General features: G+C 45.9%; 1 protein-coding gene across 8 annotated transcripts in view; it reads right to left on the bottom strand.

The window, feature by feature from the left end:
* Nucleotides 1–12,966, bottom strand: part of LOC129557897 (F-box-like/WD repeat-containing protein TBL1X) — a 258,767-nt gene that overhangs the window by 60,765 nt on the left and 185,036 nt on the right. For 5 of the 8 annotated variants that reach the window (XM_088833980.1, XM_088833983.1, XM_088833982.1 and 2 more), the window contains one exon: nucleotides 10,368–10,456. The exons of 1 other annotated variant lie outside the window; for it this stretch is intronic. The gene's annotated coding sequence lies outside the window, so the exon portion shown is untranslated. The remainder of the gene's footprint in view (nucleotides 1–10,367; nucleotides 10,457–12,966) is intronic. 2 more of the 8 variants (XM_088833981.1, XM_088833986.1) reach the window with 1 other exon arrangement.

Genomic DNA, 12,966 nt, shown 5'->3' with positions numbered 1-12,966 from the left:
TCTGCATGCAATAGGATCACACAGCGCTTGATCACAGCTTCAACAGAACCCCAGGACAGACGGTGGCTGGTTGCACAGAACCCACAGGGTACACGTGGCCCGAGACACACATCAGCGAGGAGCCGAGACATCGACATGGTTACGAGACTTCTATTAGGAGGCGGGGAGTCACAAGCCGCCCCATGGACCCAGAGCGAACCGACAGCGTTCGATTCCGTGGCAGACTGGCCGAGACCACGGCATCTTCAAGGATGGACCGAGCGCTCCCCGGGACCCAGGAGCAGAAAGACCACCCTGTGTGCCTGGACCGTGGACTCTGAGACGGCAGGAGTCGGCCTGTGTCATCGGCCAAGCAGGATTCTTACGGAGCTCAGCACGCGAGTCACTTGAGTCGTGTCCGACTCTCTGCGACCCCCATGGGCTATGTGTAGCCCTGCCAGGCTTCTCCGTCCCTGGGATTCTCCAGGCAAGGATACTGCAGTGGGTTGCCATGCCCTCCTCCAGGGAAATGCTTGTGCTGGCTGCAATGAAGTTAGGGGAACCCCAGGGCGATGGTGTGGACCTCCAGGGACTGATTGGCTGGAGCTAAGGGGGAATCATGTCCTGAGGGCACCGAGGAGAACAGAGAAAGTGGCACTCGGGCTGTGGGGTGGGCTTGAGGCTGAGCCAGCAGGCCTGATGCTGACTTCACCTTCATCCCCATGGAGCTGTGGACCGCAGGGCTCGGTTTTCCACCTCTGCCAAACTGCGGATGCTGAGAACCGCTGCCCTCCCCACCCCAGAAGGTGGTGAGGATGACATACTTCTACACACACTTCCAGACCAGGGCCCCGAGCACCACAGAGACGCAGGAGGGCTCTTAATCCTACTCCGCCCCCCCGCAAGCATCCTCAAAGCAGGGAGTCCAGCTCCCCTCCCCGAGGAACACACCTCCAAAAACAACAACAAAAATGGGGCCTTGATTAGTGACGTGGTGTTTATTTTCTTGGCTGACCCAGCTTTGATTCATGCATGTGTGAGATCAGTCGTGCCCAACTCTGTGCGACCCCCATGGACTGCGGCCCGCCAGGCTCCTCTGTCCATGGGATTTCCCAGGCAAGAATACCGGAGTGGGCTGCCATTCCAGAGTTTCAATCGGCGGCACCTCCCGTTAGGTAGATCTGAGATCTCTGCAGTTCTGACCGAGCAGAAAGGAAATGACTGTGTTCACCATGTGCTGTTCTGGTTTCAGAAGAACAAAAAAATCAGTGTGAGCTGATGACACGTCTGGAGACTTCCTGCTTGACGTGAGTATTCCAACATAAATAACCACTGGGGGCTGAAATCCATCAGGAAGCTGAAGGGAAGATTATTTACAGTATTTTTCTTTTATAAATAACTTAATTTCCAGGTGGCAAAAAACTCTTAATAAACACGGTCACAAAACAGTTCAAAATTCAGTTGCAAGAGGAGTCGTGTCTATGATGTTATACTTCAAATGGATAATCGACAGGACCTGCTGCAGTTCAGCACAGGGAATTCTGCTCAACACTCTGTAATAACCTTATAGTTCCCAGTGGGAAGGATGGAGGAAGGGACAGTTAGGGAGTTTGGGATGGACATGGACACACTGCTGTATTTAACATGCAGAACCAATAAGGACCTGCTGCACAGCACAGGGAACTCTGATCAATGACATGCGGCAGCCTGGATGGGAGGGGAGTTTGGGGGAGAAGGGATACATTTAATGTACGGCTGAGTCCCTTTGCCTTCCACCGGAAACTATTGCAATGTGGTTAATTGGCTGCACCCCAAAACCAAGTAAAAAGTTTAAACAAATAGATAGCTTTTTAAAAACAGTGAGAGCGGGAAATGGTGTTTAAGGGTTTGGCTGTATCGCGTGTACAGTATTTAATATGTTCTCATGCTCCAGCAAGAGACAGGACCGCTCCCCAAACAACAAAATCTGAACTGCGCTGTGATGATCTTAAAGCATGTAATGACCACAGAGCCACTTGAGCGTCGGTTCTGGCAGATGAAGACAGAAAGGCCGAGTGAGCTTCCCTGCCCACGGGTGGGGAGCGTGGTGTTCAGCGTGGTATCATCCGTGGCAGAAGTTTCTCTCCTAGCAATCACTGCTGTTAGGACGCGGTCTCTTACCATAGCCGTATGCAGCCCCTTCCGTGGTTCTCTAGGGATGAAAGAAAAAGTCGGTCTGAGGTCTTGTCTCTGCTCTGAGTCTGCTGGCCTGGACGCTGGAAGAATGCATGGCGTGAAGTGATCTTCTGGACGAGGCTCAGGGCTCTGGGACTTGATTCCACGCGGAGTGAGGGTGCAGAGCCAGAGTTGCTGGAAAATCTGCTATAAATGACCTCATTGCAGCAAGGCGCTTTCACAGATTCTCTGCTGACTACAACGCAGTAGGTCTCACCTCCTGGCTTCCCTTCTCCATAACACTGGGGGTGGTTTAGCTGATCAGTCGTTTCCGACTCTACACGACCCCATGGAATGTAGAGCCTGCCAGGCTCCTCTGACCATGGGATTCTCCAGGCAAGAGTACTGGAGTAGGTTCCCATTTCGTCCTCCAGGGGAATCTTCCCAACTCAGAGATTGAAGCTGGGTCTCCTGCACTGCAGGTGGATTCTTTACGGATTGAGCCACCAGGGCAGTCCATAACCCTGCTCTCTTTTCAAATGGAAACTGTGTTTTCCAGTGGCCAGTTACGAGACGTTTAATGTGTGCATCAACATTTACATATAAATGCTTTTATACACACTGCTGGAGACTAAGGTGGAGAAGAAGCAAGCCTGTTTCATCACATCGCACACCTGCTCTGCTTGCATTAACGGAAACGAAGTCGCCAAGTAACTGCTGAAAAACGACTGCAAACATTTTTGTTGTCCAAAGACAGTAATGAGTGCTATTCAATAAAAGATGCTTTTTATACTTGGTCTTCAGTTATTGCAGAATATATAAAATAGATTGGACAGGGAACAAGAAAATGTCAACAGTGGTTTCACCTTTTCTTCCCCCAAAGACTTATCTTCATTTTACTAAAGAGTATTTGCACGCATATTATTCTATAGTAAGAAAAAGAGTCCCCCCAAAGGTAAGATTTTTCACTAATTTTATAGTTATATTTATTTACTTGGGAGCCAAATGGTCCAAAATTATAAACATAATCAAAGAACTATTCTTTCCTCACCAGAGTTCACATGCCCAGCAGTGGCATGCTAGCTTGCTTCAGCGTGTCCGACTCTTTGCAACCCTATTACCATAGCCCGCCAGGCTCCTCTGTCCATGGGATTCTCCAGGCAAGAATGCTAGAGTGGGTGGCCCTGTTCTCCTCCTCCAGGGGATCTTCCCAACCCAGGGACTGAAACCACGTCTCTTGACGTCTCCTGCATTGGAAGGCGGGTTCATAATCAGTAGCGCCACCATTTAAATAAGAGAATCAAGTGAGCTAGTAAGACTGCAGTCCTCAAAAAGATTTTCATGACCGGCGATGATGTCCACAATACAGTGCTATGTGGAAAAAAAAGCAGGCTTCAAACGGAATGCGCGTGTGCCTCAGTTTCATTGTGGACATACACACAAGGCCTCCCCTGGTGGCTCAGTGGGTAAGCAATCTGCCTGCAACGCAGGAGACCCAGGTTCAATCCCTGGGTGGGGAAGATACCCTGGAGAAAGAAATTTGCAACCCACTCCAGTGTTCTTGCCTAGAGAATTCCATGGACAGAGGAGCCTGGCGGACTACAGTCCATGGGGTTGCAAATAGTCAGACAGAACTTAGCAACTAAACCACACAAACCACACACACACACACAAACACACATGTACAAATAAAAGTTACCCTCTAAAATATAAACAGTAAAATAAAATATACTGGTCTCTCCAGGGCTGGGATGATGCTGGACTTAAATCTGTGTACGTGTGGTGTGCCTTTTCAGTATTTTCCAAATTTCCTCCTACGAACATGAACTGCAGTCACATTCATTAGGATGTAATTAAAACCTGGCAGCGTCTTCAGAAAATCAGTATGAGAACAACCCAGCTAAGGAAGAAAGAAATTGGCAGGGTTGAGACAGCAGGGAGAAGGGAGCCTCCTCGGGTTAGAAAAATAATGACGCGCTTCACAGAAATCGAAAAGCACCCCCAGGGTGAGGCCTTCAGAAAGGGGCCTTTCTGAGCCTATTTGCCTGGCCGGATTCATTAGTGGCTGGTTGGTGGGCTTCGTTCCAACCCTGTGCACACAGGCGCGAAGCAGGCAGAGGACAGGGCGTCCTGGCCCAAGACGTGTGGCCAAGACCACGTGTCCCCCTCCCGAGCAGCCAGGGGTCCCCTTCTCAAACCCTCTGAGCTGCACACTGTGCCCACCCCACACTTCTCTGCCCAACTGGGAGGCAGGTCAAGAAGGAAACCTTCCTAAAAACGTTCACCCCGATGACAGCAAGCCACTGCCAAGTAAGGTCTGCATCGCAGGGAGACAGACACACACACACACGTTAAGTCCAACAGCAGAGTTTCATTTTACAGTCTTCCGTCCACGCGGGGAAATTCAAGTTCAGGTGCCCGAGCTTTCACAGCAAAGTGCCTCTGGAGATATGGACAGCTTCAGTGTAAAAATGTCCTCTCCCTTCTCTGCTGGAGGACGTGGCTCTGCCAGTTAAGGCTTCCGGTTAGTCTGTAAATTAATTTACAGACTTCAATTATCTCTGAGACCGAGGGGCTGGAATGAGAGTCTCTGCACTAGGCCCTCTGACAAATCACAGGGACGTACACAGGCTGGTTCCGAAAACTCTCAGACACTGTGATTTTCAGCCACATATGCAAGATTTATCTTGGCCTGGATGATTCCCTTTTCTGTGGTAGGTGAAGTCCTAAGTGAGGTCGTCGACTCCTACAATGTGGTCTCCAGAATTATGAAAAAAAAAAAAGAAACAAAACCCTGTGGCTTTCTCTGTGCATATAAAGGCAGGAGTCTGAGTCAGCCTGTATCTCAAAAACCTTGGTGCTGAAATAGGGAAATATTGAGGGCAGGAGGAGAAGGGGGCGACAGAGGCTGAGATAGTTGGATGGCATCGCTGACTCAACGGACATGAGCAAACTCAGGGAAACAGTGAAGGACAGGGAAACCTGGCGTGCTGCCATCCACAGGGTCGCAAAGAGTCAGACATGACTAAGCCGCTGAAAAACGATAACAAAAGTATATTGTGACGCTTCAGCGTTAAGTGAGTATGGTGACCCACTCCACTATTCTTGCCTGGGAAATCCCTGGGACAGAGGAGCCTGGTGGGCTACAGTCCATGCGGTCTCAAAGAGCTGGACACGAGTGAGCATGCATGCACACACAACATCACCACACCGTGTCAAAGAAAAATACTAAAAGCATCGTGAAGTCAAGTGTCCCAAGAGCATCCTTTGACACTTAAATCAGCAAGCGGAAGGCATTCAGTTTTGTCATCAAACGCTCAGCAGGTGAAATTCTCACAGCCAGAGGACTGCGCAGATCAAAACATAGAAATACTGACGGGAGCAGGGAGGGGTCGCCAGACTCGGTGCTGTGGACACTCGGGACCATGGATCTCTGTGATGGGTTCCCCGATGCCCTGCAGGATGTGGAACAACATCCCCGGTCTCCACCCACTGGGCGTCAGGAGCAAACATCTTCTGCAAAGGTCTCCAGACATGATCAAATGTCCCCTGGGGAAGGCTGGTTACACACGTCCAGAGCCACTCTGCTCATGGAAGGCCCTGCAATTCCTAAAGTCCATGAGCAACTACAGGGTCTTGGTCAGGCAACCACAACTTAGTAATAAAGTGTGAGTCACTTCAATCGTGTCTGACTCTTGGCCACCCCATGGACTGTAGCCCGCCAGGTTCCTGTCCGTGGGGATTCTCCAGGCAAGGATACTGGAGTGGGTTGCCATGCCCTCCTCCAGGGGGATGTTCCCGACCCAGGGATCAAGCCCGTGTCTCCTGCCCTGCAGTCGGATTCTTTACCATCTGAGCCACGAGGGAAACCACAAAGTGGATGCTGTCTTAAGCTCGCCATGGACCTTGAAGAGCCGCACGTCAGAGGCCCTTCAACTCAAAGGTCACGGTTAGAAGATGGAGAAATCAAACAGGTATCTTTCTCGAAGTCAAGGCTGGTGTGCACGGCAGCCCACAGGCAGATTCACACATCGCCCACCTTCCGTAAGGCTTAGGAGCTCTCTACGGCGTCTCTGTTTCTAAATGGTTAAAAGGAAAATCAAAACAATGCTATTTTGCCACTCCTGAAATCGCGATGACATCGGAATTCCAGTGCCCGTCGGCGAAGTATTGCCGTCACTCAGCCACACTCAATCATTTGTGCATGATCAGTAGCGGCTGTCACAGAGCAAAGGCAGAAGAAAGCAACAGAGACCCTGGGGCCCACAAAGCATCAGCTATCAACATCTACTCTCTGGCCCTTGACGGAAAAATGTCTGCCAACCGCGCTCTCCCAAAGAAGATTCTCCCCTCTCTGCATTAGAGCACGCCCGCCTTGTCGCTTTCCGGCCGGAAATCTTCCCGTCTGGGAACCTGAAGGTGATGCCCCAAGAATGTGGACACTCCTCGGGGATAACCCACCCGTTCACTCTGAAATGAAGAGCCAAGAAGATACCACAGCCATCATCTGCTGTGTGTCCGTCGCTTTCCGAGGAGGGACCTGCTGAAACTAGGCTAAGTCAAACGGGAACAGTCCAAGGTCGGTCTGGTCAAAGCTATGGTTTTTCCAGTAGTCCCGTATGGATGTGAGAGTCGGACCATCAAGAAGGCTGAGCACCAAAGAATCGATGCTTTAGAAGTGGGAGGCTGGAGAAGACTCTTGAGAGTCCCTTGCATTGCGAGGAGATCCAACCAGTTCACCCTAAAGGAGATCAGTCCTGGGTGTTCATTGGAAGGACTGATGTTGAAACTGCAACTCCAATCCTTTGGCCACCTGATGCGAAGAGCTGACTCAGTGGAAAAGACCCTGATGCTGGGAAAGAGGGCTGGAGGAGAAGGGGACGACAGAGGATGAGGTGGTTGGATGGCATCACCGACTCGATGGACGTGGGTTTGGGTAGACTCTGGGAGATGGTGAAGGACAGGGAAGCCTGGCGTGCTGCAGTCCAAGGGGTTGCAGAGAGTCACACACAACTTGGCAAATGAACAAGAACAGGAACAGCCATAAGCCCTCACCTTCTGACACACACCACCCAGCGCAGAGAGAAAGGGCTGTGATTTACAGATGACTCCCAAGCTCACGGTCATGGAGGCACCATGGGCCTCCGTGGGTATATGAGCTATGAGGATCGCTCCTAAGCCTTACGGAAGGTGGCGGAATCATCAAAAGCTACACGAATTTCCAGAGTCAGCTATGAAGTTAAACACCAATGCCCAACTCACAGCAGGAAGTCAACGTGTGCGTTCAATTCAATTCACTCAACGCTTATGTGTTCCCTGAATACTGAATTCAGATCCAATCAACACACTGATGAGCAACAGACCTTCTCTCTCCCCTCGTCCCTCTGACATTTAAAATATGACTCAATTGCGTTTTAAACAATACTGACTGATGGTGCAGCCACTTTGGAAAAGTTGGGACGATTTTTCCAAATGTTAAACAGAGTTACCATACAACCGAGCAATTCTCTCAGAGATATATACCCAAGAGAAAATGAAGGTACATATATCCAGATAAAATTTGTACACAAATGTTCACAGCAGCGTTATTCCGAACCACTCAGTAAAAGTAAACACAAATGTCCATCAGTTGATGAATGGATAAAAGTACACACTGGTATAGCCATACGAAGGAATATTCTTTGGCCATTAAAAGACTCATGGTACCACCTGAACATCCGATGTCACAGACTCAATCAACCTTTTCTAATTTTTCATTTTTAAAAAACCAAACTACCCCTTCCAGATAATTCAGTAAAATACTGACATTCTAATACTGCTGGCCCTTGAACAACATGGAGTTTGGGGTGAACATCTCACACAGCTGAAAAATCCACTTATAACTAACTGGGCCCTCCAGACCCATGGCTCCTCATGTGGATTATTCACTTATGCACTGCGCACAGCAGTTAGGTATTTACCGGGGAAAAAAAAAAAACACCACGTATAAGTGGACCGGTGCAGTTCAAAGCGGCCCAGTCAAGGGCCGACGGTACATGTTTAGCTTGCTACATGTTTGGTCTTAAACAAAAATACCATATAAAATTGTTCCTGTGGTTAAATCTGGGCCTATCATTTTACTTCTGATTGGTTCTTTTTAAAGCAAAAAATCTTCCGCAAATTTCCATCTTTTATTTTTTTAAAGTAACAAAACTTCTATCAGTGCTTTTTTTTTCTATTAAAACAATTAAAGAACCAGAAAACACAAAAAAATAAAGGATCCAATCAAACCCTAAAATTCCATCTTCCAAAATATTAACAGTGCTTCTTCTTGAAATAGGGTGGAGAGGGGAAGCCTCAACTTTAGGTTGAGACATGGGCTTCAACTCTGGTTTTTCATTTTTTTTGGGGGGGGGCGTCACACGGCTTTCGGGATCATAGTTCCCTGACCAGGGATGGAACCCATGCCTCCTGTAATGGAAAGCGCAGAGTCCTAACCACTGGAACCACCAAGGAACTCCCTGGGTGTCCATTCTTGATGTGTGCGCATCTGTGATTGTTTGGTCTGCTCCTCTGGGTACACTTGATCATCTCACTAGATCTATTGATAGCAGGCGACATGTTTTTCTAATAACTTTCAAGGTTCAGTAGGAAATCAATTTTCAGACAGACACAAATCATAATAAGAAACTAAAAAGGCAAAGAATTAAGATACCGGAGCCAAATAAGATACAGACTCATGCCCTCAATTAGAATCAATTTTGCAGCTTAATTTTAATTCATAATGCTGATGAGAGGGATTGATTTTAGAAGCCGTCACCTGCTCCTGGTAAGACCCAGAAAAGTTCAAAATAGCTGGTTCCGTATTCGGCTTCAACTTCAGTTCAGGACAGTCGCACCCGACTCTTTGCAACCCCATAGACTGCAGCACGCCAGGCCTCCCTGTCCATCACCAACTCCTGGAGCTTGCTCAAACTCATGTCCATCGAGTTGGTGATGCCATTCGACCATCTCATCCTCTGTCGTCCCCTTCTCCTCCCGCCTTCAATCTTTCCCAGCATCAGGGTCTTTCCCAATAAGTCAGTTCTTCTCATCAGTTGGCCAAAGTACTGGACTTTCAGCTTCAGCATCAGTACTTCCAATGAATATTCAGGACTGATTTCCTTTAGAATGGACTGGTTTGATCTCCTTGCAGTCCAAGGGACTCTCAAAAGTCTTCTCCATCACCACAGTTCCAAAGCATCCATTCTTTGGCGCTCAGCTTTCTTTGTTTCAGCTCTCACATCCGTACACGACTACTGGAAACAACATAGCTTTGACTAGATGGACCTTTGTTGGCAAAGTCATGTCCCTGCTTTTTAATATGCTGTCTAGGTTGGTCATAGCTTTTCTCCCAAGGAGCAAGCGTCTTTTAATTTCATGGCTGCAGTCACCAGCTGCAGTGATTTTGGAGCCCACGAAAATAAAGTCTCTCACTGTTTCCACTGTTTCCCCATCTATTTGCCATGAAGTGATGGGACCGGATGCTGTGACCTTCCTTTTCTGAATGTTGAGTTTTAAGCCAACTTTTTCACTCTCCTCTTTCACTTTCTCAAGAGGTTTTTTAGTTCCTCTTCAGTTTCTGCCATAAGGGTGGCGTCATCTGCATATCTAAGGTTATTGATATTTCTCCCGGCAATCTTGATTCCAGTTTGTGCTTCATCCAGCCGGGCATTTCTCATGATGTACTCTGCATATAAGCTAAATAAGCAGGGTGACAATATACAGCCTTGAGGTACTCCTTTCCCAGTTTGGAACCAGTCTTGTTCCATGTCCGGTTTTAACTGTCTGCTTCTTGACCTACATACAGATTTCTCAGGGGGCAGGTAAGGTGGTCTGATATTCCCATCTCTTTAGAAATTTCCCAAAATTCTTAGAAGGCAAAAAAGCCCAATTCATCTTAAAGAATCAACTAAGTAGCACAACATTATTTAATAATGCTTTGTCTATTACCTTCATGGAAAAGGAAATGGCAACCTATTCCAGTATTCATGCCTGGAGAATCCCATGGAGGAGGAGCCTGGTGGGCTACAGTCCATGGGGTCGCAGAGTCAGACATGACTTAGTGATTAAACAACAATTACCTTGAATCTCAGCAAGAAGAAAGACCTCAGACAGAGATCATTTTAAAATGGAAGGTGTTCAGTTTTGGCAAAATGCAGTTCTATTTGAAACGAAACTCAGGTAGAGAACGAAGATCAAACGCAGGGGTGTACCTTTAGGGTGACTTCATGTGTAGACCTCTGAACCAGTCGGCTCCCCAGCACCGGATCATAGGAACCGCCAAGTGTCTGCTGGGACCTGCCTGGTGAGAAACAAAGAGACTGAAAAAAAGAAGAAGGAAAAAAACAAAACAAACAAAAGAAACCTGAAAATTCTTTGGGAACTGTTCACCTTTGATCTCTCCTATTCTTCTTTTCCTTTGTCATCTCAAACACGTTTCACTGTTTCATACCCTCTGTCTTCAACTTTTACACAAACTATGCAGTTTTATTGCAACGTAAAAAAGGAAGTAATTAAAACCAGCCATCAGCATTATGGTACATGCAGAGATTTACAAGGAAAACGTCTCAAAGTAAGTAACACTGATTTTAGTGCAGACAAGGGTTCTGCTATCATTCAATGATAATGAATGCCCACTTGAAACATCTTTGTTTTAGGGAGTGTATCATATACAATCAATAAATTAAACCGTACACATCCTAAAGAGAAGAGAGATGCTTCACAGAAAGTTGATAAACAGTGTTTGGGCCAATGTTACAATAATCACGCCATGCATGTTTGTCTGCAGATATTCACTCATTTCTGTGCTCCTGCAAACAGGGAAACATTAGAATCCTTTTTTCCCCCCTTCTTTCGGCTTCCTAAAATAAAGCAAAAGGAAGAACTGACTAACAGGTCTCAAGTTTTCCGCTATTATTCTCCTACATTTCCATTTCAGAGCAGTTCTGTATTTGCACAGATTTCTAAAGAAGCCAGGAGTGTATCTCACAAGATAATCCTTCATATCACAAACTCGCTTTTTTCAGTCAATATAAACACAAAGCAGTCAACCAGCATCTATTTAAGGATATGTACCTCCTTCCTTAGAAATGTCTTTGGCTGTGAGTGAATCCAGGCTCCTACAGGGTTTAAATTATCCACAAGCTCAAAAACTAAGGAAATTAAATGACTACCATTTTCTGTAAACTCTTGTTCAATAGTCTTAAGTGATATAAAAAGGTGCCAGGTTTAATGTAATTCAAATCAGAAGCAGGGCTATGAATGAAGCTGTTTCTTATTAGTGAATTAATCAGAACCTCTTGAAACGTTTTTAAGGAAATTCAAGGAAATTATTCCCACTGAGGTATGTTTATAGTTACACTGTTCAAAGAAAGGAGATTAAAAAAGATTCTATAAGCAGGTTCATAGGCTGTTAAGTTTCATTACAGTGCATTTTTAAAACATCATAAGGATCTGTAAGATGAAAGTAATAACCAGAATAACTGAGAAAAAAAAAAAAATCTACCACTGAAGGAAAATAAGATTTAAACAAAACTCTACAGTTGTTTGAATAGACATTTAAGGGCATTAGACTGAAGCAGGGACAAGGGAATATGGACTTTTCTTATACAATAAAAATGCATTTCATTATGAAATAAATTCTTTGGTAGAAATACAGAAATAGGACAATATTCCTGAGAGTAACCTGACGCAGAAAGCAAATGACTATTTTCAGGACTGTGTTGTAAACCCAAAATAGCCTTCTGATGAGACTGCTAAACACCATAAACTATCAAAATATGAGCAGATGTCACCACAATAAGCCCCAAATTGCTTGAAAATTAAAACATTAAAATCCATAATAATTCAATTAGGCAATTAATATATAAACAGCTCTTACTACAAGCTGTTCAGAAAAAAAAAAAAAAAACCAAAAACCTTAGTATTTAGTATTTGGACCTATTCTTTGGTCCAAAGCAGATGGTAACTCACAAATTGAAGGTTATCTTTGATATAAGTTGTTAAATTCAATAAGAGTAATGAACATCATCTGTGTGTTCTAAACACACAAAACATGTGAAATGTGACTTTGGTTAATGACACTCTGGTGATGCAATGTGACAAATTAGTTTACTGCTAAGAATTAGGAAGTTACAGTGAGAAATCTGACCTTCCAATACCTTGTCATTCCTGATTTTCCCATTATGAACAGCCAAAGTGAACCACTATCCCATAAACAATGCTGGCATGAATTTATGGGACTGAAAAATATTTGTGGGACCTGCAAATGATTTTAACAAAAGGAATATATTCCTTAATTCTCAAAGGTAAACATAAAACGAAAGTGTCAATGTGAGTCCCTCAGTGGTGTCTGATTCTTTGTGACCCCATGGACTGTAGCCAAGCTCCTCTGTCCATGGAATTCTCCAGGTAAGAGTACTGCAGTGGGTTGCCATTCCCTTCTCCAGGGGATCTTCCCGACCCAGGGACTGAACCCAGGTCTCCCGCATTGTAGACAGATTCTTTACCGACTGAGCCAAGTAACCCGTAATGAAAACATGGAAGCATCATGGCACGTCCACAGTGATAACACAGGTGCTTTCAACCAGGGTTGGCTGTGTCCTCTGTCCCAGGGGACTCTAGGATACTAGGCAATGTACGGAAACATTTTTCAGTGTCACAACTGGATCAGGGAAGCTACTGGCATAGCATTTAGAATCTACAACTCACTGAACAGTCTTCCACACAGTAGACAGATCAGGCCCCCAGATGCTAAAAATACCCAGAAACTATATTTTAATGGGACAGACTTTAGTGTTAGGTAGGTTGGAC

This window comes from Moschus berezovskii, chromosome X (genome assembly GCF_049115385.1).
Source record: "Moschus berezovskii isolate FMDL1 chromosome X, NW_MosBer_1.0, whole genome shotgun sequence".
Taxonomy (NCBI): Eukaryota; Metazoa; Chordata; class Mammalia; order Artiodactyla; family Moschidae; genus Moschus; species Moschus berezovskii.
The sequence above is the reverse complement of the archived record's forward strand: the minus strand, read 5'-3'. Positions and strand labels throughout refer to the sequence as shown.